The 24779-nt window shown below is 47.9% G+C and overlaps 1 protein-coding gene across 2 annotated transcripts in view; it reads left to right on the forward strand.

Moving 5' to 3' along the window:
• Positions 1-6154: 6154 nt before the first annotated feature.
• The window catches only part of CYRIB (CYFIP related Rac1 interactor B), a 70378-nt gene continuing 51753 nt past the window's right edge, over positions 6155-24779 (forward strand). Inside the window, exon 1 of one of the 2 annotated variants that reach the window (XM_053395305.1) lies at positions 6155-6269. The gene's annotated coding sequence lies outside the window, so the exon portion shown is untranslated. The remainder of the gene's footprint in view (positions 6270-24779) is intronic. The other variant, XM_053395303.1, reaches the window with a different exon arrangement.

Genomic DNA, 24779 nt, shown 5'->3' on the forward strand with positions numbered 1-24779 from the left:
CATTTTTAAAAGATTTCTGTGCAACTGCAGCTGTTACGCTTTAAGGTTGAGCAGCTGCCAGATTTGTGTGCATATTGCCTTTATTGTACAAGCTGCCCAACTCTTAAACAGAGGTAGGCTACTTTGGTGGGAGAGGCTCAAGGGCCACAGAGTCCCTTCAGGAAGTCGCAGAGAGCCACATCCCAAAGATAATGAGCAGGACTAAAGCAAAATATGGGGAGGGACACACACGGGTTCTCTCATGTATTTACATACTCATTCACTAATCCAATCATTTTCCATGGCAGGGTAGGGGTCCTGTACAGAAAAAGCTCACCTGTGAACATGCTATAGCTCTGGCATATCGGGCCTGCCCCTCAATTATCTAATCCTACCTCAGGTTCCCTTATTACATTTAAAGAATAGATGATAACCTCGCCCCATTAGTTTCTTGGCTAGGTAAAGGTAAAGGGACCCCTGACCATTAGGTCCAGTCGTGACCAACTCTGGGGTTGCGCACTCATCTTGCTCTATAGGCCGAGGGAGACGGCGTTTGTCCACAGACAGCTTCCGGGTCATGTGCCAGCATGGCTAAGCCACTTCTGGCAAACCAGAGCAGTGCACAGAAACGCCGTTTACCTTCCCGCCAGAGCGGTACCTATTTATCTACTTGCACTTTGATGTGCTTTCGAACTGCTAGGTTGGCAGGAGCAGGAACCGAGCAACGCGAGTTCACCCCGTCACAGGGATTTGAACCGCCGACCTTCTGATCGGCTAGTCCTAGGCTCTGTGGTTTAACCCACAGCGCCACCCGCGTCCCAGTTTCTTGGCTAGGCGTACACCAAATGTCTGGATTTCTGGTACCTTTTATACCAAGCAAGGTTGCTATTTCGGGACGCATCCTTGGAAGTGTCTTTTAAAGTGAGCAGCTTAAAGCAGTGATGACAGGATAAACATTGCCTACTTTTCAGGTGCATTTTTGCATCTGCTTATTTTCATAGGCTAAGGGTTTTGTTGATCTGTTCATTTGCTACATCCTACATTTGGCCTGGAAATCATCCCAGACATTTTCTTAGGAAACATACAGCTATTAACCTTGCAGAATTGCAATTTCATGTAGAATAATGTGTTTGCTGATGTTTTAAGCAAAAGAAAGGCATCCTATATGCTTCCTCTTGAGTACCATTCAACCTCAGTGATGTCAGAGAACCAAAGGAGCAGGCATTGCACCGAATTCTTAGATTCAGACAACAAAAATAGCAGATACTAAGTGCTTTGTTACACAGATTGCAGTTTTTCAAAGAAAAGTTTTACAGGACTCTGGTTTTTAGTTTGCACTATTTGTTCACTGCCTTGTGTCCTCATGGGCTAGATTTTCAGTAAAGCCAGGGAAACCATAGCATTTTCACTAAAACCACCGGGTTGCAGAATAGACAGGAATCTCTGTGATGACTGCTCTCCATGTGCCAAGAGCTTGTAAACACACAAAGCCATTTTTAACTGCTCCTATGGTTTGCACACTTACAGCTCCTTGACTGTGCAGTTCTACACTGAGTTGGATTTGTGCGCGTGCGCAACCCATCACCACTTCTAGATCTCACACGTCTTGGATCTCAAACCTTTAGGGTCCCTGCTCTGCTTTTCTCCTGCCTCCCTCAGGTTCTCTAGCCTACAACCTTGTCGAGAATGAAGCTCTCTTCCTGGTCTATTCATTGGCTCTGTTACACCATGCCACTGCTGCCATGTTGCAGCCAGGATCTTGCTCAGAAAGATGTGGGCGTCCTGCTTGCATGACCTGCTGCATTTGACTGTAAGGAAAGTCTGCCTTGTTGACCAACACAATGAAATCCCTTCTTCAGAATTGGGTACTGGCTGTACCCTTTCACGGGAGACCTCAGCCTCAGATTCTCCAGCAACGCTTGAAAGCCACAGACCTACTATGATGTACCAGCAAGTTTCAAGGTCACGAAAGGTGGGTGTGGCCTCCCTTATCTCTTTGGGCTTCCAATGTCCATCAGTCCCAGCCATCATGGCCAATGGAGAAGGTCTAGTTCAGCAACATCTGGAAGACCCCAGGATAGCCAATCCTGCATTAAGAACCAGTCATCTTAATAAAATCTTGCTCCCTGCCCTTCTCCTTCTAAAAAAGATTGTGTACCCACCAACCTTGGGCAGCAATAATGAAGTATGTTCAAACAGAAGAGTTAAAGTTAACAAGTTGGTAACACACACAGGATAAGGAGATCCTTTGCTGTCTTGCTTCCTTGAGGAGGAGACATAATAATAATAATTTATTATTTATACTCCGCCCATCTGGCTGAGTCTCCCCAGCCACTCTGGGCGGCTCCCAATCGAGTGTTAAAAACAATACAGCATTAAATATTAAAAACTTCCCTCAACAGGGCTGCCTTCAGGTGTCTTTTAAAGATAGGATAGCTGTTTATTTCCTTTACATCTGAAGGGAGGGTGTTCCACAGGGCGGGCGCCACTACTGAGAAGGCCCTCTGCCTGGTTCCCTGTAACTTGGCTTCTCACAGCGAGGGAACCACCAGAAGGCCCTCAGAGCTGGATCTCAGTGTCCGGGCTGAAGGATGGGGGGGAGATGCTCCTTCAGGTATACAGGACCGAGGTCATTTAGGGCTTTAGAGGTCAGTACCAACACTTTGAATTGTGCTCGGAAACGTACTGGGAGCCAATGCAGATCTCTCAGGACCGGTGCTATGTGGTCCTGGCGGCCACTCCTAGTCACCAGTCTAGCTGCCGCATTCTGGATTAATGGCAGTTTCCGGGTCACCTTCAAAGGTAGCCCCAGGTAAAGCACATTGCAGTAGTCCAAGCAGGAGATAACTAGAGCATGCACCACTCTGGCAAGACAGTCTGCGGGCAGGTAGGGTCTTAGCCTGCATACCAGGTGGAACTGGTAGACAGCCGCCCGGGACACAGAATTAACCTGCGCCTCCATGGAGTCCAAGATGACTACCAGGCTGGGCCCACTAGGCTGCCTCACCTAGACACCTCCTAATGTGCCCTGCCTTATCTAGTTGCTCAAATTATATCCCTCCCTCCCCTCTCAAAGGAGCTCAGGGGGTCTTAAACCCATTAAGCCTATTCACAGCAGAGGAAGCTCTCTAGCGACCAGTTGTGAAGTAAGATTCAGCTGCAGCTTTTGCAAGTTAGCCACAACCCTTGACATCATTGCGCTTCCATCTTACGTGACTCTCAATGGCAAGCAAAGGAAGTGCCGTTTCTCAGTTCTGCTTCCTCGCTACACCCTGTCAGATGGAAAACAACTCAAGTCAGTTATATGACTTGTTAGAGGTTACATCCCATGTGTGTGTGTGTTTGTGTGTTTTCACTCAATCTAGGGTTTCCCAAACTTGAGTTTCAAGCTGCTTTCAGACTACTACTCCCATCACCCCTAGCTAGAAGGATGATGGGAATTGTAGTCCAAAAACTGCTGGAAACCCAAGCTTGGCTTAATCAGAGCTACTCAGCCTTTAACTGCTCCATGTCAAGTAGAAATTGGTTAAGCTTGTATTGGCCGGGGGGGGGGGGGGGATGATGATAAGAAAAAGCCTCACCTGCTGTCTTTCAGCCTCCTGACAGCTGTGAAAGGCATCCTAAGCTGTAGGAAAGGGCAACTCTATCCTTCTCATCTTCAAGGCAGCAAGATCCTGGTCCATAGCCAGTGCCAGATTTACGTATAAGCTAAATAAGCTATAGCTCAGGGCCCCACTCTCTTTGGAGCCCCATAAAAAATTAAAGGAAAAAAAAGGATGTACATTTCCAAAATATAAGATAAAAAACAAATAAAATAAAACCTACATACAGCAACAGCGTTTTGTGTTGTGTAGGCTCCTGGGATGTAAGTAATGGGCCCCGCCTGCTAGCCTGCTCCCTAAAATATCACTGGTTTGCTCATTTCTATATATAGGGTGTCTACATTCTGTATGGGCAAATGGCTTTAGATACCCATTAGGTCTATAAATTACCATATAGCATATATTCAACGCAAAAAACAGTGACAATTTGTTGTTGACAAAGGACAGCTGGACATATAAAGGGCCCCATTACCTTCAGTAGCTTAGGGCCTCATCAAACCTAAATCCAGCCCTGCCCATAGCTATGGACCTCAGCGTGATGCCACTCGCCCTTTGAAACTCCCTCCTGTTACATATCAGACAGGTGGCATCTCTACTACTCTACTTTGGTGGAAAGGAATCCCATAGCTTAGATATCAAATCTCGTGGGGGCCTCTAGGTGCTTTTCCTCCAGAAAGGTTCAAAGCATAGGTGTCTATAGACACCTGGCAAATGTCGCAGGTTTTTCTCCCTCCTCCTAACACTAGAACTCGTGGACATCCAAGGAAGCGGAAAATATTGGAAGGTTCAGGAAAGGCAAGAGTACTTCCTCACCGCAGTAAAAGGTAAAGGTAAAGGTACCCCTGCCCGTTCGGGCCAGTCGTGTCCGACTCTAGGGTTGTGCGCCCATCTCACTTAACAGGCCGGGGGCCAGCGCTGTCCGGAGACACTTCCGGGTCACGTGGCCAGCGTGACAAGCTGCATCTGGCGAGCCAGCGCAGCACACGGAAACGCTGTTTACCTTCCCGCTATAACGCGGTACCTATTTATCTACTTGCACTTAGGGGTGCTTTCAAACTGCTAGGTGGGCAGGAGCTGGGACTAAAAGACGGGAGCTCACCCCGCTGTGGGGATTCGAACCGCCGACCATGCGATCGGCAAGCCCTAGGCGCTGAGGTTTTACCCACAGTGCCACCTGCGTCCTCACCGCAGTACATAGTTACAACTATGGAACTCACTTCTGCAGGAGGCAGTGAGAGCCACCAACCTGGGTGGCTTTAAAAGAGGATGGGACGAACTCATGGAGGAGAGGGCTCATACCCATACCCAACATTTCTCAGATGAAAATAGGGACGTTCTCTTCTACAACAGGAAGCTGCTCCTGCGTTTGGTCTCACTGCACACATATATGTCAAATACCATATATGTCAGTCACTTTGAGCCAATTGCAACCTTTCCACAGAACCTACCTCATAGGGTTGTTGCAAAGAAAAAATGTGCAAGGAAAGGGATCCTGCACCTTCCACAGGAAAATGGAACAAAATAAAATTACAGTGGTACCTTGGGTTACATACGCTTCAGGTTACAGACTCTGCTAACACAGAAATAGTACCTTGGGTTAAGAACTTTGCTTCAGGATGAGAACAGAAATCGCGCGGCGGCAGTTAGCTAAAGTGGTGCTTCAGGTTAAGAACAGTTTCAGGTTAAGAACAGACCTCTGGAACGAATTAAGTACGTAACCAGAGGTACCACTGTATAGCTGTAAGCTCCATTTACAATAAAGGAATAAACACTCCTAAGAAATGGCTGGCTGCTGAAGCATTTAAAAAATTTAAAGAGGATTTTTGACCTTTATTCTTCAAAATTATAGAAAGGGCTTCATACGCCCCCTTCCTTCATTTGGTGCAGGTATTTTATTATCAGTATAAACACACAATCACACACACACAGACTTTTAATTGTTCTCCGAGAAGTGGAGGGGAGAAAACTGGAAAACAGGGACATCTCGGGGGGTCAAATCAGAAACCGGGATGGCTTCTGTAATCCCGGGACTTTCCCTGGGAAATCGGGGATGCTCGGAGGGTATGAGGGGCTGTCAATGGCTACTACTAGCCATGACGGCTTATGTTTATGTTCACAGTTGTTGGGTTCTGAAAACCAGCTCCTGGAAACATCAGGAGGGGGAGAGGAGGGCTCTTGTGGTCGAATCCTGCTTGAAGGTTTCTCACAGGTATCTGGATGGCCCCTGTGAAGTACGAGATGCCCCTGGCCTGATCCTGCAGGGCTGTTTTTACGCAGATCCTCCCTCCCTTTCCAAACGCATGGCACAAAGCTAGGAAAAGCTTTGCTCGCGTTCTGCCGACCGTGTGTCCAAAATCAGCCTTTACTCCCAGGTAGATGCTTTCAGGATCGGGGCACGGATCGAGCATCTCAGAGGTAAACAGGGCTCCCTCCTCCTCCTCCTGCTTCCCCCTGACGGGTCCCTTCCTTTTATAGCTATCTTTTTTGTCTCCCGCACGCATCTTGCCGCCTCCTCTTCCTTGCAAACCTGTAGCAGTGACGTTGAGACTGACCAACCCGGAAGCTCCGTTGCCTTTTTGCAAAAGAGGCTGCAGAAATCTGGTTCCTTCTCCTGGCCGCCACCCGTTGCAATTCGGCGGATCGCTTGGCACCCACCCCGCTCCCTCGGATCCGCGCGCGGCGGAAACGGTGAGTGTGACCTGGTTATTAATATTATTACTCTTTTTGCATTATCATTTATTTGGCATTGCATTGATTTGCAACACCGTCGCGCCTTCCCTTCGCTTCCTCGCCCCTCTCTCCGTCTTTGAAGTCATTCAAACCGGTTTCAGCGCAAAGCGAACGCGGTGGAGCATCACTATGGGGAAAGGGATCGAGGGATCGGGTGGGGAGCAGCGGAGCGTTGCGGCTTCCAGGCTGCCTCATTTATAAGGGGGAAGCAAAATGGGGAGTGGGGGGGGCACCTTTCCCAATGAATGGGGGGTGACAAAGCAGCGCAGCCTCCCTCCCCTCCTATTGGCAAGGCCTTTCTCAGGCCCCGATCCCCACGCTGATGTGCGGTCGTCGGGGCCCGATCCTCCGCGTGCGGATTCCTCGTCAGGAAGTGTCGCTCAGTGGGTGCTCTTTACTCCCGGGGGAGCCTGCGTGGGGTTGTGGCCTCGATCCTTGGCGGTGTGTGTGTGTGTAGGGGGTGGAAACTGCATGCATGCTGTTGTGCGGCCCGATCCTCTGCCTGGTGACTCCGGGAGGATGCATTTATATTGCTAGGGAAGCGAGCGCAGGGTTGCAGCCTCGCTCCTTGCGTACGTGCGACCCGATCCTCCGCGGTGCGGCTCAATGGGGGGACTCTGACCCCGTGGGGTGCAACTCCTGACAGCGTAGATCTACTCGGAAGTAAGCCCTGTTGACGTCGGTGGGGCTTACTCCCAGGTAAGTGGGGTTCGGGTTGCATCCTTCCTTGCCTTGCAGGGTGCAGAATTCGATCGGTTTGCATGGGTAGCCTTTTCTGATCACCTCCTAGCAGGCGGCAGAATAGAGGAAGAGCAAAATATTATGGCTGTTTCTTCTTCTTCTTCCTCCTTTGGTTCTGGTGGAGGCGGGGAGAGGGAAGTTGAGCTCCGTGTTGGAGCATCTGCTTGGCTGCTAGAAGGCCCCCAGGTACAGTCCTTGGCATCTCCAGGTGAGGCTCCTACCTGAAACTCCGGAGAGCTGCTGCCCACCTGTGTAGGCAGTATTGAGCTTGATGGATCAAGTGCCTGCTCATGATTGTAGGGGACGATAGCTAAATGGCAGGGCACCTGCACTGCATGCAGAAGGACCAGGGTTCAATCCAAGGCATCTCCAGATGAGGCTCCTACCTGAAACTCTGGAGAGCTGCTGCCGACCCGTGTAGGCAATATTGAGCTGGATGCATCAACAGCTTGCTCAGTATTGTAGGGGGACGATAGCTAAATGGCAGGGCATCTGCACGCAGAAGGACCAGGGTTCAATTCAAGGCATCCTCAGGTGAGCCTCTTACCTGAAACTCTGGAGAGCTGCTGCCAACCCGTGTAGGCAATATTGAACTGGATGGATCAAGGGCCTGCTCAGTATTGTAGGGGGACGATAGCTAAATGGCAAGCTACCTGCACTGCATGCAGAAGGACCAGGGTTCAATCCAAGGTATCTTGGAACTCTGGAGAGCCACTGCCAGCCTGTGTAGGCAATACTGGGGTACATGAACCTAGTGATCTGACTCTGTATAAGATAACCCCCTTAGGCCAGTTTCAAATGTGGCTCAGAAGATGCGAACTGTCCCAGATTTGTAGGAGGAAGTAACTGCAGCTGCTTTTTCCGTCCCTTTGTGGTGTATTGGTTAGAGCGTTGGGCTAGGACCCAGGAGAGCAGGGTTCGAATCCCCACTCAGCCACGAAGCTCGCTGGGTGGCCTTGGGCGACTCACCATCTCTCTGTCAAACCTACCTCACAAGGTTGTTGTGAGGAAGGAAATGGAGAGGAGAACTGTGTATGGCACCTTAAGCCCCTTCAAAGATAAAGGCAATTAAGTAAATTATTCAATGCATTCATCCTGGGATCTTGATTTTAGAAGACATCTGAAGGCAGCTCTGTACAGTATAGGGAAGTTTTTAATGTTTAATTTTATTTTTGTATATGCTGGAAACTGCCCAGAGTGGCTAGGGCAACCCAGTCAGATGGGCAGAGGCTAATAATAATAATAATAGAAAAGGGAAATAATTTATTTGAATTATTATGAGTTTGTATTGAACTGCACTAACTGCTCATTTAAATATTTGGCATTATGGTTTGATTACATTAATGGAAATGTTTAAGTTCCTAAATGCAAATGGCTTTGTTGTAACAGTGGTACCTTGGTTCTCAAAAGTATCTACAATACAGTCTTATTTATTTTATAGTACAGTGGTACCTCGGGTTAAATACTTAATTCGTTCTAGAAGTCCGTACCTAACCTGAAACTGTTCTTAACCTGAAGCACCACTTTTGCTAATGGGGCCTCCTCCTGCTGCTTCGCCACCAGAGCCCGATTTCTGTTCTCATCCTGAAGCAAAGTTCTTAACCTGAAGCACTAATTCTGGGTTAGCGGAGTCTGCAACCTGAAGCGTATGTAACCTGAAGCGTATGTAACCCGAGGTACCACTGTACAGTGTATTGATTATTGCTTTCATTTTATGGGTCAATGGCCTTGTTAGATAGTAAAATTCATGTTAGATTGCTGTTTTAGGGGTTGCTTTTAAAAGTCTGGAATGGATTAATCCATTTTGCATTACTTTCTATGGGAAATGCTTTGGTTTTGGAACAGACTTCCAGAACGGATTAAGTTTGAGAACCAAGGTACCACTGTACAGTCAGCTGCTCAGTGTGGAGCGCACTTTTGTTGGGAAAGCGCCATACAAAGATTAGATCAATTCTTTTAATGGGTCTTTAGACCCCACACAGTTATCCCTACAATCACTGAATTGCAGAGTTCGAAGGGTGAACCAGGGTTATCAAGTCTAACCCCCTGCAATCTTTCCCAACACGGGGCTCGAACTCTCAACCCTGAGATTAAGAATCTCATGCTCTCCTAGTAGCTGGCATTGCTCAGGAACTCCCAAGGAGCCAAAAGTTCAGAGCGCTTTTGAAATCAGCAGTGAAAACTGTTGGGAGCTTGGACAATGGTACCCAAAAAAGAGACTGAGACCTGCTCCTCGATTTCACACCAATGATCTCTTAAGTGCTGTTCGTATGTACAGGGAACAAACAACTTTCCAAAGCACAAAGCAGTTTATGCGTACAGTGGTACCTTGGTTCTCAAACGCCTTGGTACTCAAACGCCTTGGTTCTCAAACACCGAAAACCCGGAAGTAAGTGTTCCGGTTTCCAAATGTTTTTTGGAAGCAGAACGCCCACTGCGGTTGTCGGCTATTGTTTCCAGGGCGCCTGCATCAATCGGAAGCTGCGCTTTGGTTTTTGAACATTTCGGAAGTCAAACAGACTTCCGGAACGGATTACGTTTGGAGCTTTTGTTTTTGCTATTTATTTTGCATTTTTGCTTTTGAGGGTTTTTTGGTTCATTTGTTTTTGTGACCGTGTGGAACCCAGTTCAGCTACTGATTGATTGATTGATTGATTGATTGTGTGACTGTGGAAATGGATCAGAGGCCTCCCATCCAAACAATAACTATCATCAGTGCAAATAAGGGGGAAAAAATAATAATAATAAATAATAAATTTTATTTATATCCCGCCCTCCCCAGCCGAAGCCGGGCTCAGGGCGGCTAACAACAATAAAACAATACAAAAGTACAACACAAACAACACTCTAAAATCATTCATTATAAAATTAATTAAATTCAAGCCACTGGCCACTATTGGGCCAGAGCTCCGCGAAGATTGCCGAGGGAGGGAGTCAGGCTGTGCCCTGGCCAAAGGCCTGGCGGAACAGCTCTGTCTTGCAGGCCCTGCGGAAAGATGTCAAGTCCCGCAGGGCCCTAGTCTCTTGTGACAGAGTGTTCCACCAGGTCGGAGCCACAGCCGAAAAAGCCCTGGCTCTAGTTGAGGCCAGCCTAACTTCTCTGTGGCCTGGGACCTTCAAGATATTTTTATTTGAAGACCGTAAGTTTCTCTGTGGGGCATACCAGGAGAGGCGGTCCCGTAGGTAAGTAATTTTAATTTTTATCATCTACAATGCTCTTATTTATTTTACAGTACAGTACATATTGCTTTCATTATATGTATCAGTGGTCTCGTTAGTTAGTAAAATTCATGTTAAATGGCCGTTTTAGTGGTTGTTTTTAAAAGTCTGGAACGGATTAATCTGTTTTGCATTACTTTCTGTGGGAAAGTGCGCCTTGGTTTTGGAACGCTTTGGTTTTGGAACGGACTTCCGGAACAGATTAAGTTTGAGAACCAAGATACCACTGGATGCGGTAGGGCTTTCAATGTGTGTGTCTAAAGCAACCATCACAAAAGCTTTTGAATCACACTGTTTTTGTTAGGATTATGTGCCATGTGGAGCTGCAACCCCACAGCCGGATCCTAGTAGCCACCCCTATTTTTATTGCACCTTTGTCCCCTATGCCATGCAAAGTGTGCATGAGATTGTGGGCCGTTAAGAACAGAAGCTTGGGCCTGTTTTGCATTCATAGGAGACGGGGAGGGTAGGATAATGGGAATAGAGGGAAAGGGTGTTGGCAGTTTGATAGATGCCCCTTCCTGATTTATAGGGCCTTGGCTGTTCAGCCTTGGGAAACTGGTGAGGATTCCCAGCTGGGAGGGGGAGGACTGGAAAGAGGAGGTGAAATGGCAAAGTGGCTTCAAGAAAAGTCTACAAGGCATCTCAGTGGGATGCGAGTCTCTTCCGTCGCTTGCTTTGGGAGGGATGCCTTGTTCTCTAACTTGAAAAAACACGCAAACGTAATAGACTGCATGATAACCATTGCAAAGTTATTTACTAGAAACTTGGTTGCAACCACTGAGCCTAGGGCTTGCAGATCAGAAGGCCGGCAGTTCGAATCCCCGCAACGGGGTGAGCTCCCGCTGCTCAGTCCTGAGCCTGGTTTTCTGAACCGGGAAGGGTGGGGTATAAATAAAAGAAATATTATATTAATCCACATATTCACCTGCTGTCACCAAACATCCCTTGACGTGACGAAGTCAAGACCTGTATGAAAGTCACCTCTCGAATAGTCCTTTTGCTTTTTCCAGTGGTAAAATAAGGGCGACAGTATTCACATATTAGTTATTCTGAAGCATTTCCCCCAAACATTAAGAAAATATATGTGCCATTTGATTGCAGGACAACCTCTGAGCCCATGGTTCCCAATGTGTGGCGCCCCCCCCCCCACAGGGGGGCAAATCGAGAATGAGTTATTAACAGTTAATGGCCTTTTAGGCTTCCTCCACGTGAATAGGAGTTCACTTTTTGAATAATAAGAATTATATGTCCCGGGGGGTGGGGTGCAATCAGGATTTTAGAGATGCTTAGGTGGGGCATGGCCAAAAAAAGAGATTGGGAACCACTGCTCTAAGCGGTTTACAAGAAAGATTAAAGGCTACCAGTAGAAACTGTTTAGTAACAACTGAAGACTTTCCAGTATAATTAAGATTAATGTAAATACAGTGGTACCTCAGGTTACATACGCTTCAGGTTACATACGCTTCAGGTTACAGACTCCACTAACCCAGAAATAGTGCTTCAGGTTAAGAAATTTGCTTCAGGATGAGAACAGAAATCGTGCTGCGGCAGCAGCAGGAGGCCCCATTAGCTAAAGTTGTGCTTCAGGTTAAGAACAGTTTCAGGTTAAGTACGGACCTCCGGAACGAATTAAGTACTTAACCCAAGGTACCACTGTAGAGAAGTGGGATGCGGGTGGCGCTGTGGGTTAAACCACAGAGCCTAGGACTTGCCGATCAGAAGGTTGGCGGTTCGAATCCCCGTGACGGGGTGAGCTCCCGTTGCTCGGTCCCTGCTGCTGCCAACCTAGCAGTTCGAAAGCACGTCAAAGTGCAAGTAGATCAATAGGTACAGCTCCGGCGGGAAGGTAAATGGCGTTTCTGTGAGCTGCTCTGGTTCTCCAGAAGCGGCTTAGTCATGCTGGCCACATGACCCGGAAGCTGTACGCCGGCTTCCTCGGCCAATAAAGCGAGATGAGCGCCGCAACCCCAGAGTCGGCCACGACTGGACCTAATGGTCAGGGGTCCCTTTACCTTTTTAAATAGAGAAGTATACTGGCAAAGGAACAGCGAGACTCCCACGAAATGTGGTTGACTCTCCTTCCTTGGAGGTTAAGCAGATTTGGATGGCCATCAGTCATGGATGCTTTTGTGTTTGTGAGGCTCACATGTTTGCAATAGTGGTACAGCCTTGGCCAGAAATTCCACATGCTCTTTGCACTTCCTTCCTGCTGTAAAGACATGATGGGTGTCACTGGAAAACAACTACTGGGGAATGCAAATGGCTTTTCCACTTGCAAGGCAGACAGAACCTGAAAGCTGTTGTGAGATCCACTGGGGATGGCATTTAACTTGAGTTCCGATTTAGAATACAGTGGTACCTCGGGTTAAGTACTTAATTCGTTCCGGAGGTCCGTACTTAACCTGGAACTGTTCTTAACCTGAAGCACCACTTTAGCTAATGGGGCCTCCTGCTGCTGCCGTGCTGCCAGAGCACGATTTCTGTTCTCATCCTGAAGCAAAGTTCTTAACCCAAGGTACTATTTCTGGGTTAGCGGAGTCTGTAACCTGAAGCGTATGTAACCTGAAGCGTATGTAACCCGAGGTACCACTGTACAAACACGCCCAAAACCTAGCAGATGTATTCAGGACTAAGCCACGGGCGGAGACAGAACGGGCCAGCCACCACCCATCCCCCTAAATAAATATGATTCAGACTGCAGAAAACTATTATGGTACAGAATGTGCCCACAGTAGCACGGGTTCAGGATGACTCAGGGAAGTGAAGGAGCCTTGGGATGGGCACTGGAAAGGAGATCTGGTTGAGATCTTGCCTTGGGACCATGGAAAGTGAACTGCTTTGCCTTGAAACACTTTGGGTGTGACCCACTTCAGCTGGGATCTGATGCCTAACTCTTGGAAAAACTGAGGCTTCTTTAGCATTGGGGATCCCACCCCCGGTTGTCGGAAATGGGCAAAAATGGGGTGAAATTAGCCACCCCTTCTGGGAAGCCTGCCAAATGTCAGACAAGTAGGTTCAGGGGCTTCTGTGCTTGGTGCCTGTAAAACTTGCTTCTTCTTCTTCCTTGTTGTTGTTTAGCTGTTTAGTCGTGTCTGACTCTTTGTGACCCCATGGACCAGAGCACGCCAGGCACTCCTGTCTTCCACTGCCTCCCGCAGTTTGGTCAAACTCATGCTGGTAGCTTTGAGAACACTGTCCAACCATCTCGTCCTCTGTCGTCCCCTTCTCCTTGTGCCCTCCATCTTTCCCAACATGAGGTTCTTTTCCAGGGAGTCTTCTCTTCTCATGAGGCGCCAAAGTACTGGAGTCTCAGCTTCATGATCTGTCCTTCCAATGAGCACTCAGGGCTGATTTCCTTCAGAATGGAGAGGTTGGATCTTCTTGCAGTCCATGGGACCCTCAAGAGTCTCCTCCAGCTCCATAATTCAAAGGCATCAATTCTTCGGCCATCAGCCTTCTTTATGGTCCAGCACTCATTTCCATACATCACTACTGGGAAAACCTAAAACTTTTCTCATTTCTTTGCAGAAGTGGATGAAATTTGCAGGCAACCACTTTCGCCTTTTTGTTGATAGTCAATGGAGCCAAATGAAAAGTTAGATTAGATGAGGATTTGGGTCTGAGTTGAAGCAGGATGAGCCTAATGGGATGAACTGAGATCTTTGCTGCATTTTAATTTTGATGTGACCATTTATAGCCAAGTCACTAGTCCTCATCCTCGCTACACGTCCAGTGTGATATGAGAATAACAGTGTGGTCCAGTTTGAAGGCAACATCAAATAACGTGGGGGGGGGACATCCAAATGTGTCCATCCATTTGCACAACAGGGCTTTCCCCTTTCCCCATCCCCTTGCATGGCTCCACTCCTGAGCAGATTTGGGGAACTGCAGGAAGTGAGGGGAAATCCTAGTCTTGCAATGTTGGGTTTTCATGCAAACTTTAGAAAGTGCTTTTCAAATTTAAAAGCCCCATAGAAACCAGGAGTGCTAGCTAACAGTTGTTCCTCTTTTTATAGGTGGAAGCCCGAAAATAATTATGTGGCTGCCCTGCGGATTTTAATCTAAATCTGCCGGGTCTCCCGTAATAGCTGGTTATGTGCCACACTAACTCTTCATGATACACAACAGCCCAGGTTATATCAGCTACTAAACTGCGTTAAGCTGTGTGTAGTTGTTTCACAGTGGCTGTAGGTTTGCAGCCCAAACACTGATCCTCCTCTCTCTTTTTAATGTGTTTCTGGTTGTAATTATCCATGTGTTAGCATCCACCACATGCTAGGCTACTTATCGTAGGTTGAGCTGGTTAGATTTCATTTGGACAAAAGCAGATTATCGCCTTATGTCACAGCAGATGCCGGGCCCCAAGACTTTCCAGTCTTCCCTGTTTGCATTTCCAGATTCCTATATCTGTTGCCGAGATCCAACAGCCTCGGTTCTCTGTTAAACATGGGTCAGGCTGGCCTGCAAGTGGACATGGACTTGGGCTTTAGAGCAGGGTTAGAAACTCAGATATATAAGCTAATCGCCAAAGGAACACCCTAACCCTCATGGAATCCTAGAGTTGGAAGGGACCCAAGGGTCATCTAGTCTAACCCCCTGCAATACAACCTGCGTTGCAGTCACCACAACGGGAATACAGTCATACCTCGGGTTAAAGTCACTTCAGGTTGAGCGTTTTCAGGTTGCGCTCTGCGGCCACCCGGAAGTAACGGAACGGGTTACTTCTGGGTTTCGCCACTTGCGCATGCCCAGGTGCTCAGAATGATGTCACATGCAGAAGCGGCAAATCGCGATGTGGGCACCATGTGTGAAAACAGTCAAGATCTAAGGATCCCCAGGTATTCATCTTCCACAACTTTGATGCTCGCCCTTTTTGGTAACCTCTGTGTGCTTGTGAATACCTGAAATACTGTCTTTAGGTTCCCACGTTACTGCATCAAAATAGTCTCCCCATCAGACTGAAACTCTTGAGAACCCTCTCATGGCTTTTGCACCAACCATTTTCAAGGTGGTCAACACCATTGCAATAAGTTCCCTTTGTGGTGTGGTGTGTAGCATAGCAGCAATTGAGCTTCATTTCCCCTCTCTTGGGTGTAGTTTTCTGACAGTTGTGCCATAAAACCAGAAGTGGAATATTGACAGTTTGGACATCAGTTATTCCTTCCTCTCGGGGCTTTCCACTTTATCCTTACAACAGCCCTGTGGTGTAGGGCAGTGTTAAAAATTACCCATGTGCCAGGCACATTTTGCAACTGGTGCAGGTCCATCAGATGTCAAGGAAATAAACAACTATCTGACTTTTAGAAGACACCTGGAGGCATGTCTAGGGAAGTTTTTAAATGTTTGATGTTTTATTGTGTTTTTCTTATTCTGTTGGGAGCCGCCCAGAGTGGCTGGGGAAACCCAGTCAGATGGGCGGGGTATGGATAATAATAATAATAATAATAATAATAATAATAATAATAATTATAGATCTCTGGATGCCAGATGGCAACTGGGGAAAGCAAAATGTCCCTTAGAGAATGATCTGCAATATTTTCCTTGAAGCTTGAATTTGTTTTATTCTGGATGCTTTTATTTGATGTTTTAATGTGTTGCCAACCGCCTTGAGGGTTGTTCTTTAAAATATAAATCGGCACAGAAATGAAATTAATAATAATGACAACAGCAGCAAGCTTCAGTGAGGAAAAAATGGCACCTAGGCATTCCATTATAGCGACAATAAACTAGGTTTAAAGTGCCATTTGGCGATTATATCAATAAAGATCCTTTAATAGGCATAGCAAACCACATATTATCAAACAGACACCCTATACAAACTGTGCAAAATACGAACTCAACATAACAAGGTTTGTCCCAGTCATATCTTTGACTCCAGAGAAAATCAATTTGGATTATATTATATATCTGAGTTTCTAACACTGGACTGTAAGGTCAGCCGGTGAGTTTCACGGACACGTGAGCTAGGTTGAGAGCTTTGAGAATTTAAAGGAGAAAAGTCTAGGGACACATATATATTGACCCATTCCGACATTCATAATGTAAGAATATTTTTCACAACGGTGAGCAAGGCAAGGGGTAAGTGAAGACAAGCAACAACAATTACCTATAACGTCGTTCACCACTCATGCTCAGGCTGCTCAGAAAAAGCATTTCTGAAATTCATTCCGATTGTCCGGACGAAGTAGAATGGATAGAATTCCACACGTAGGGTATTAGTGCGTGGAATGAGTCCAGATCCAAGGATCCCCAAGTATTCACCTCCAGATGGTGCCCATGTCAGGCTCCATCCTGGCATCTTCACCTGGTTTCAAGATGCCCATAGGGTAAAGGTAAAGGGACCCCTGACCATTAGGTCCAGTCGTGACCGACTCTGGGGTTGCAGCACTCATCTCGCTTTATTGGCCTAGGGAGCCGGTGTACAGCTTCTGGGTCATGTGGCCAGCATGACTAAGCCACTTCTGGCAAACCAGAGCAGCGCACGGAAACGCCGTTTACCTTCCCGCCAGAGCGGTACCTATTTATCTACTTGCACTTTGACGTGCTTTCGAACTGATAGGTTGGCAGGAGCAGGGACCGAGCAACGGGAGCTCACTCTGTTGCGGGGATTTGAACCGCTGACCTGATTGACAAGCCCTAGGCTCTGTGGTTTAACCCACAGCGCCATCCGCATCCCTGCAAGTGGTCCATAGGCAGGTGCAAAATGCACCTGGCTAATTTCAAACACTGCCTAGGAGGCAATGGAAGCTGCGCTGGTGCCTGCGGATAGCAGGTGTTGGCAACCCCTGTGCTAAAGGAGCAGGAGCCATTGGGGAACAGGTGAGCCTGAGTTCCAAGTTTCAGACGCAACAGGTGCAATATTCATGCAGTTAGGTACCTGCGTGAATGTTAACCAGGTAAATAAAGCAGCAGCAGCAGCAGCTGCTATTTGCATTGCATTTTCCCACCCCATGCAAATAGCTGCAGGAGGGGGACCACCTAGATCAAGACTCTGGCAGCACTGGCAGAGGAAGAGGAGTGTGGGGGGAGCGCACCGCCCCTGGCAGCGCAATCCTGGCAGGGTGCCATCGCGGCTGGCGATGGGCGCCCCGCCCCCAGGACGTGCACCAGCTCCGCCCCCGCCTGCTCTCCGCCCCCCCAGTGCCGGAGCATGAAGCTTCACCACTGTCTGGCACGTCAGAAGTAATAATAATAATTTATTTATACCCCACCCATCTGGCTAGGTTTCCCCAGTCACTCTGGGCGGCTTCCAACAAAACACTAAAATACAACCTATTGAAAGCTAAAAGCTTCCCTAAACAGGGCTGCCTTCAGATGTCTTCTAAAAGTCTGGTAGTTGTTGTTCTCTTTGACATCTGATGGGAGGGCGTTCCACAGGGCGGGTGCCACCACCGAGAAGGCCCTCTGCCTGGTTCCCTTTGCTTCTCGCAGCAAGGGAACCGCCAGAAGGTCCTCAGAGCTGGACCTCAGTGTTCGGGTAGAATGATGGGGGTGGAGACGCTCCTTCAGATATACTGGACCGAGGCCATTTAGGGCTTTAAAGGTCAGCACCAACACTTTGAATTGTGCTCGGAAACGTACTGGGAGCCAGTGTAGGTCTTTCAAGACCGGTGTTATATGGTCTCGGCGGCTGCTCCCAGTCACCAGTCTGGGTGAAAGCCTACCCTTCTACGTAGAGCTTCTTATCTGGATTTGCAGTGCGTGTGCCACTGCTGCTATTTTCTTAAAAAGGAATACAGCCATTAGCATTTGCATGAGTAACGTTGCTTCTCTGGCTAGGAGTAAAGGGCAGGAACTTGTGGGCTGCAGATTGTACCAGGCTTGGGCTTTTGGTAGACCTGCCATTCTTTTAAGGTCTGAACCTGTCAAGCGTTGGGTGCCCTGGAAGTATTCTGGGTTCCTCCAGTCAATCGGAGATGGCAATCCATTTTGCTTGCCAGCAAGGCAATAGATCAGCATGTTGCTCTTGAGCCAAGTGAAGCTAAAAGAGGGTTATTCATGCAGAAATGAAAGCCCAGAGCATCCAAATGGCAGCAATGCATTAACACTGGCAGAAACAGAAGCCATTGGGGGGCAGGGAAAGCAAAAAGAAAACCCTGATTGCTTCGTGTGGGAGGTGAAGAGGGGAGGTCACAGTCTGGATGGCGAGACCCTAGTCCTGAAGGATTGTGCTGCGAAACCACTCATATATTTACTAAGGTAATGTTGCCTTAACTGGGCAAAAGGCCTGCAAATAAAATAAATGATTTTGCCATGGCAAGGATTATGCTTTGTAATGTAGTACAGCTGGGAGCTGCGTTCGAATTAAACGCTGCTGAGCCGTGAATTTCACTGAGGGACCTTGGGCCAACATCTCTTTGCTTATCCTTCCTCACAGGGTTGTTGATGGAGGGGCTTCGTGAAGGAGGGATGGGGCACCTGTGTGATTAATTCTACAAACTTGCTTTTTCCTTCAAACCTTTTGCCTGCCGTTATTTACAGAGAAGACCCCTTTTTCCTGAATGCACAGGAAGTCGTCGCCTGCGGAGTCAGGTCTTTAATAATAATAATAATAATTTATACCCCGCCCTCTCCGGCCAGAGCCAGGCTCAGGGCGACTATCACTAGTAAAATTACAGTAAAAACATAATAGGGGAAAAACAACAACCACAATTTAAAATACAGGTTAAAATGCAATTTAAAATGCAGCCTCATTTTAAAAGTAGCCCATATCAAAACCATAAGGGGAGGGAAACATAAAGGTCAGACTGAGTCCAAACCAAAGGCCAGGCAGAACAGCTCTGTCTTGCAGGCCCTGTGGAAAGATATCAAGTCCCGCAGGGCCCTAGTCTCTTGTGACAGAGCGTTCCACCAAGTCGGGGCCAGTACTGAAAAGGCCCTGGCCCTAGTTGAGACCAATCTAACCACCTTGTGACCTGGGACTTCCAAAATGTTGTCATTTGTGGACCTTAAGGTCCTCCGCGGGGCATACCAGGAGAGGCGGTCCCGTAGGTACGTGGGTCCTATGCCACATAGGGCTTTAAAGGTCAAAACCAGCACCTTAAACCTGACCCTGTACTCCACCGGGAGACAGTGCAGTTGGTAAAGCACTGGATGAATGTGATCCCGCGGCAAGGACTCCGTAAGGAGCCTCACCGCGGCATTCTGCACCCGCTGGAGTTTCTGGGTCAGCTTCAAGGGCAGCCCCGTGTAGAGCGAGTTACAATAATCAAGCCTGGAGGTGACTGTTGCATGGATCACTGTGGCCAGATCAGGGCGAGAAATGTAAGGGACCAACTGCTTGATACAGCGGAGATGGAAAAATGCCCCCTTTGCTGTGGCTGCAACCTGTGCCTCCATGAGCCCATGGAGCCTAGTAATGTCCACACGTACCGGTAGTGACTCTCTGGGGTTTTGGGCAAGGGTGCCAAGAGATGCCAGGGTTGGAACTAGGGACCTTTCCTTTAGCATGCAACACATGTGCTCTGCTGCTGAGCTTGCAACCCTTCCCCGAAGCACAGCTTACACCGAAGGAGGAGGAAACGGCGACAGGAAAGTAGTAGTGCAGACAAAACAACTCTGCCCAAGGTCAAAATGAGCTCACATCTAGCTGGGGATCTCTTGGGTTTTTCTTGATAACTGCGGTGCCAAAGAACTGAGAACAGCAAAGGGGTCCAGTGCTGAAGTCAGATTTACTCCAAAGGGCCCTTCAATGTAACTCTTTCCTCCTGTGGTTTCCTTGTGGGAGAAGAAAAGGCTAACTCTACACAAATTTGGAGTGGAGACGGTTGGATGGCGCCTTGTACGTCTCCTTCCTGCAACGCCTGCAGCCGAGCTGGTGTCAAACGTCTTGTTCTGCTTTCCTTTGGACCAGATCGGCAAGGCTGTGAGGGGATCTTATTGTCTGGTCAGCCCAGGACCTCCAGGCACACTGCCCAGGCTTGCGCTCCAGAGGCTTGCTGACTTCACCCCAGGAGGCACACTCCATTGTCTCTCGAGACAGATGGATGCCAACAACTGGTAGCAAAATTGGAACATATCCATCGGGTTTCGTAGCCATTCATAGCCTGGTCCTCCCTGAATCTCCCCAGTCCTATTTTAAAGCCGTCCAAGGTGGCGCCGCCTCATCTTGTGGGATTAAATCCCATAGATTTATTTGGAAGTGCTTCCTGTTCTCTGGCTTGAATCTCCTACTACAGTCACAAAAGGTAAAGGGACCCCTGACCATTAGGTCCAGTCATGACCGACTCTGGGGTTGCAGCGATCATCTCGCTTCGCAGGCCGAGGGAGCCAGCATAACTAAGCCGCTTCAGGCGAACCAGAGCAGCACACGGAAACGCTGTTTACCCTCCTGCTGGAGCGGTACCTATTTATCTACTTGCACTTTGACGTGCTTTCAAACTGCTAGGTGGGCAGGAGCTGGGACCGAGCAACGGGAGATCACCCCGCCGCGGGGATTCGAACCGCCGACCTTCTGATCGGCAAGTCCTAGGTTCTGTGGTTTAACCCACAGTGCCACCCATGTCCTTATACTACAGTCATACCTCGGGTTAAATATGCTTCGGGATGAATATTTTCGGGTTGCGCTCCGTGGCAACCCAGAAGTAACGGAGCGCGTTACTTCCAGGTTTCGCCGCTTGCGCATGGGCAGATGCGCAAAATAACGTCACACACATGCGCAGATGTGGGTTGCGTTCGCTTCAGGATGTGAACGGGGCTCCAGAACGGATCCCGTTCACATCCAGAGGTACCACTGTATTCTTCTTCATTGGATAACCTCGGGTTGTACTATTATCCGAGACAGAAAAATGTCCATCTTACCATTTTTTTAAAAACCAAATCAACCAACCAAAGAAACAAGAAAGTCACCCAAACCTTCCTTTTAAGGGACTTGATCCAACCTTGATCGTTTTGGTTGCCCACTTTTGAGATATATACTACAACTCTCGTTGTCCCAGACCATTGGGCATGCTGACCGGGACGGAGGCTGGAGAGTTGGAGCCCAATGAAACCTGGAGGGCCACAGGCCACCCACACCTGGTTTAGAAATGTCAAGCTCAGCTCCTCGGATTGAGCCATGCCTCTGGTAAGCTGCACAGTCTTGTTTCCGGACGCCGTTGGATGGGTTTCACCATCTTGACCTAGTTGTAGCTTCTGCAAACTGGCTGTAAATGGAGAGTAAGGGATGAGGAGACCAAGGTTTGGCCTTGAGGGCATCTTGCAAGTTCATGGCTGGGGTGAAATTTGAAAGGGGGTGTGTGGAAAGGGATTCCATGCCCCTGCAGTTAGCATCTCTGCTGCACCAGCTCTCTCATTAAGTGCAGAAAAGCTCCAGAAGGCAGCCCAAGCCCCAATGGGACTACTTTCCTAATGCCATATATGTCGGAGACAAGAGCGAACTTACAGAGATCAAAGAGACTGACTAATCAAACCTTGGAGGTATCAAAAAATAAAATGAAACGAAATAATGCTGAGCCTGTCAGCTGCTTCTGCATTGTAGAAGGTATCCTTCCTTTCTTTCTAGAACAGGTTGCGTTTCCTCACTTTTAAGTTCTTGCAGTCATAAAGCTCAATTTCCCTCTCTGTCTCCCCTTTTATAACAGCCAGTAATGTTTATAACAACCGACAAGTTTCCCCTGTTCCCTTTTACTTATGCATTGGGGACGATGAGAGGGTCCCCATTAACAACTGTCCAGGCACAACAATACACCAGATTTGCAGTTGCTCTGTAATAATAATAATAATAATAATAATAATAATAATAATAATAATAATAATTTATTATTTATACCCCACCCATCTGGCTGAGTCTCCCCAGCCACTCTGGGCGGCTCCCAACCAAGTGTTAAAAACAATACAGCATTAAATATTAAAAACTTCCCTAAACAGGGCTGCCTTCAGATGTCTTTTAAAGATAAGATAGCTGCTTATTTCCTTCACATCTGAAGGGTGGGCAGGCGCCACAGGGCTGGCGCCACTACCAAGAAGGCCCTCTGTCTGGTTCCCTGTAACCTCACAATGAGGGAACCGCCAGAAGGCCCTTGGCGCTGGATCTCAGTGTCTGGGCTGGACGATGGGAGTGGAGACGCTCCTTCAGATATAGAGGATCGAGGCTGTTTAGGGGTTTAAAGGTCAGCACGAACACTTTGAATTGTGCTCGGGAACGTACTGGGAGCCAATGCAGATCTCTCAGGACCAGTGTTACGTGGTTCTGGCGGCTCTGTAGAAAATATGGATCAGCCTCCCATATACTCACACATAATATCTCCTTATGCCGTGTTTATTTTTGCAGTGCTCCTGGTTGCTGTTCCTTAAGCCAGTGGTATGAAGCCTATGACCCTCCAGATATTATTGGACTACAGTTCTCATCATGTCTGGTCGTTTGACATGGTGATTGGGGCTGATGGGAATTGGCATCTAACATTTGGAGGGTCACAAGGCCCCTGCCTGTGCCTTTTAACTGCTTTTCAGTTGGAGGGTGGGTTACAGTGATGCATTGCAATTGGTGCCTAGGCCTTCTCTCTCTCTGACCCCGTTTCCAAGTACCGTTGATGAAATCAGGTCGGAAATATCAAATATGCAGTTTGAGCCGGGGGCATCTTTCTGATTGAAAATTGTAGAACTACAAGCTTTCTTGGTGCTGCACCCAGAGAAATCTCCCTGTCTAAAGATAATGAGGTTGCTGGGTCAGTGAAACTATTAACGCCTGCCACTGGTGCGATATTGCACCAGCCATTTGGGATTTGCAAGTTATTAACTGCAGGAGATACAAACCTAGAAAGCATCTTAAAAAGCAGAGACATCACCTTGCCAACAAAGGTCCGTATAGTTAAAGCTATGGTTTTCCCAGTAGTGATGTATGGAAGTGAGAGCTGGACCATAAAGAAGGCTGATTGCCAAAGAATTGATGCTTTTGAATTATGGTGCTGGAGGCGACTCTTGAGAGTCCCATGGACTGCAAGAAGATCAAACCTATAAATTCTGAAGGAAATCAGCCCTGAGTGCTCACTGGAAGGACAGATCGTGAAGCTGAGACTCCAATACTTTGGCCACCTCATGAGAAGAGAGGACTCCCTGGAAAAGACCCTGATGTTGGGAAAGATGGAGGGCACAAGGAGAAGGGGACGACAGAGGACGAGATGGTTGGACAGTGTTCTTGAAGCTACCAGCATGAGTTTGACCAAACTGCGGGAGGCAGTGGAAGACAGGAGTGCCTGGCGTGCTGTGGTCCATGGGGTCACGAAGAGTTGGACACGACTAAACAAACTGCAGGAGCTGCTTGAGATGCCAGCGGTGGGTTGCCACAGTTTGACTCCTCCATGCCAGAGCTCCTGTGCCGTTATCAGTAGCAGGGCAGGTGGAAATGGAACAGGTGAAGCAAAGCTCAGCCTGGCGTTGAAGACATCACCTGTTTGATTTTCCGCCAAGCTCACCTGTCAAAGAAACAGCAGGGACGTGGCAATCCTAAATCAGCCAATGATGCCCTGATTTATTATGTATTCTTGAGATTTATTATTCACCAAAAGGTCCAAGGGTGGGCGGCGAAGTATCAAAATACAAATAAAGCCACAATAAAATCACGAGACGTAATAAAAACAGCAGCAAATCAGTGTGGCACAACGGATGGAGATAACTGAACTTATTCATAGACGAGGCAGAGAAGTAAGTACTGTCATTTATTCAATGACACCCTCTCATGTGGTGCTTTTATAACAGAATGGGAAACTCGTGACCCACTAACCAGCATGGCTGATGGTCAGGGATGATGGGAGTCCAATAATATCCAGAGGGCCACCCTATCCTTGGGCTAAAACCAGAGGCTGCTTAATACTGTACCCAACATGCAGATGTGTGGAATAGAGCCCTGGTGCCATTTGATTAAATGAAAAGCTGTTTGGGAGAGGAGAAGGCTGTTTTAAGTTTTGCCAAGTGGGCAAACCTGTGGGAAGGGATGTAGTTTTCACCTATCTTTCTCTCCCCCCTCCCCCGTCTTCTATGTTTGGGGATTCCACCACTCCAAAGCATCCAGCCCTTAGCCCCAGTTCACCTCCTCAGTGAGGACTAGCCCCTTGAAAGACCTACACTGGCTCCCAGTATGTTTCCGAGCACAATTCAAAGTTGGTGTTGACCTTTAAAGCCCTAAACGGCCTCGGTCCAGTATATCTGAAGGAGCTTTCCACCTCCATCGTTATGCCTGGACACAGGTCCAGCGCCAAGGGCCTTCTGGCGGTTCCCTTGATGCGAGAAGCCAAGTTACAGGGAACCAGGCAAAGGGCCTTCTCGGTAGTGGCACCCGCCCTGTGGAACGCCCTCCCATCAGATGTCAAAGAGAACAACTACCAGACTTCTAGAAGACATCTGAAGGCAGCCCTGTTTAGGGAAGCTTTTAATGTTTGATGCATTGCTGTATTTTAATATTTTGTTGGAAGCCGCCCAGAGTGGCTGGGGAAAAATTATTATTATTATTACTTGTTGGGGTTAGTCTTGTGATTTGTTGGGGTTAGTCTTGCATCTTCAAGTGGATGG

This window comes from Podarcis raffonei, chromosome 7 (genome assembly GCF_027172205.1).
Source record: "Podarcis raffonei isolate rPodRaf1 chromosome 7, rPodRaf1.pri, whole genome shotgun sequence".
Taxonomy (NCBI): Eukaryota; Metazoa; Chordata; class Lepidosauria; order Squamata; family Lacertidae; genus Podarcis; species Podarcis raffonei.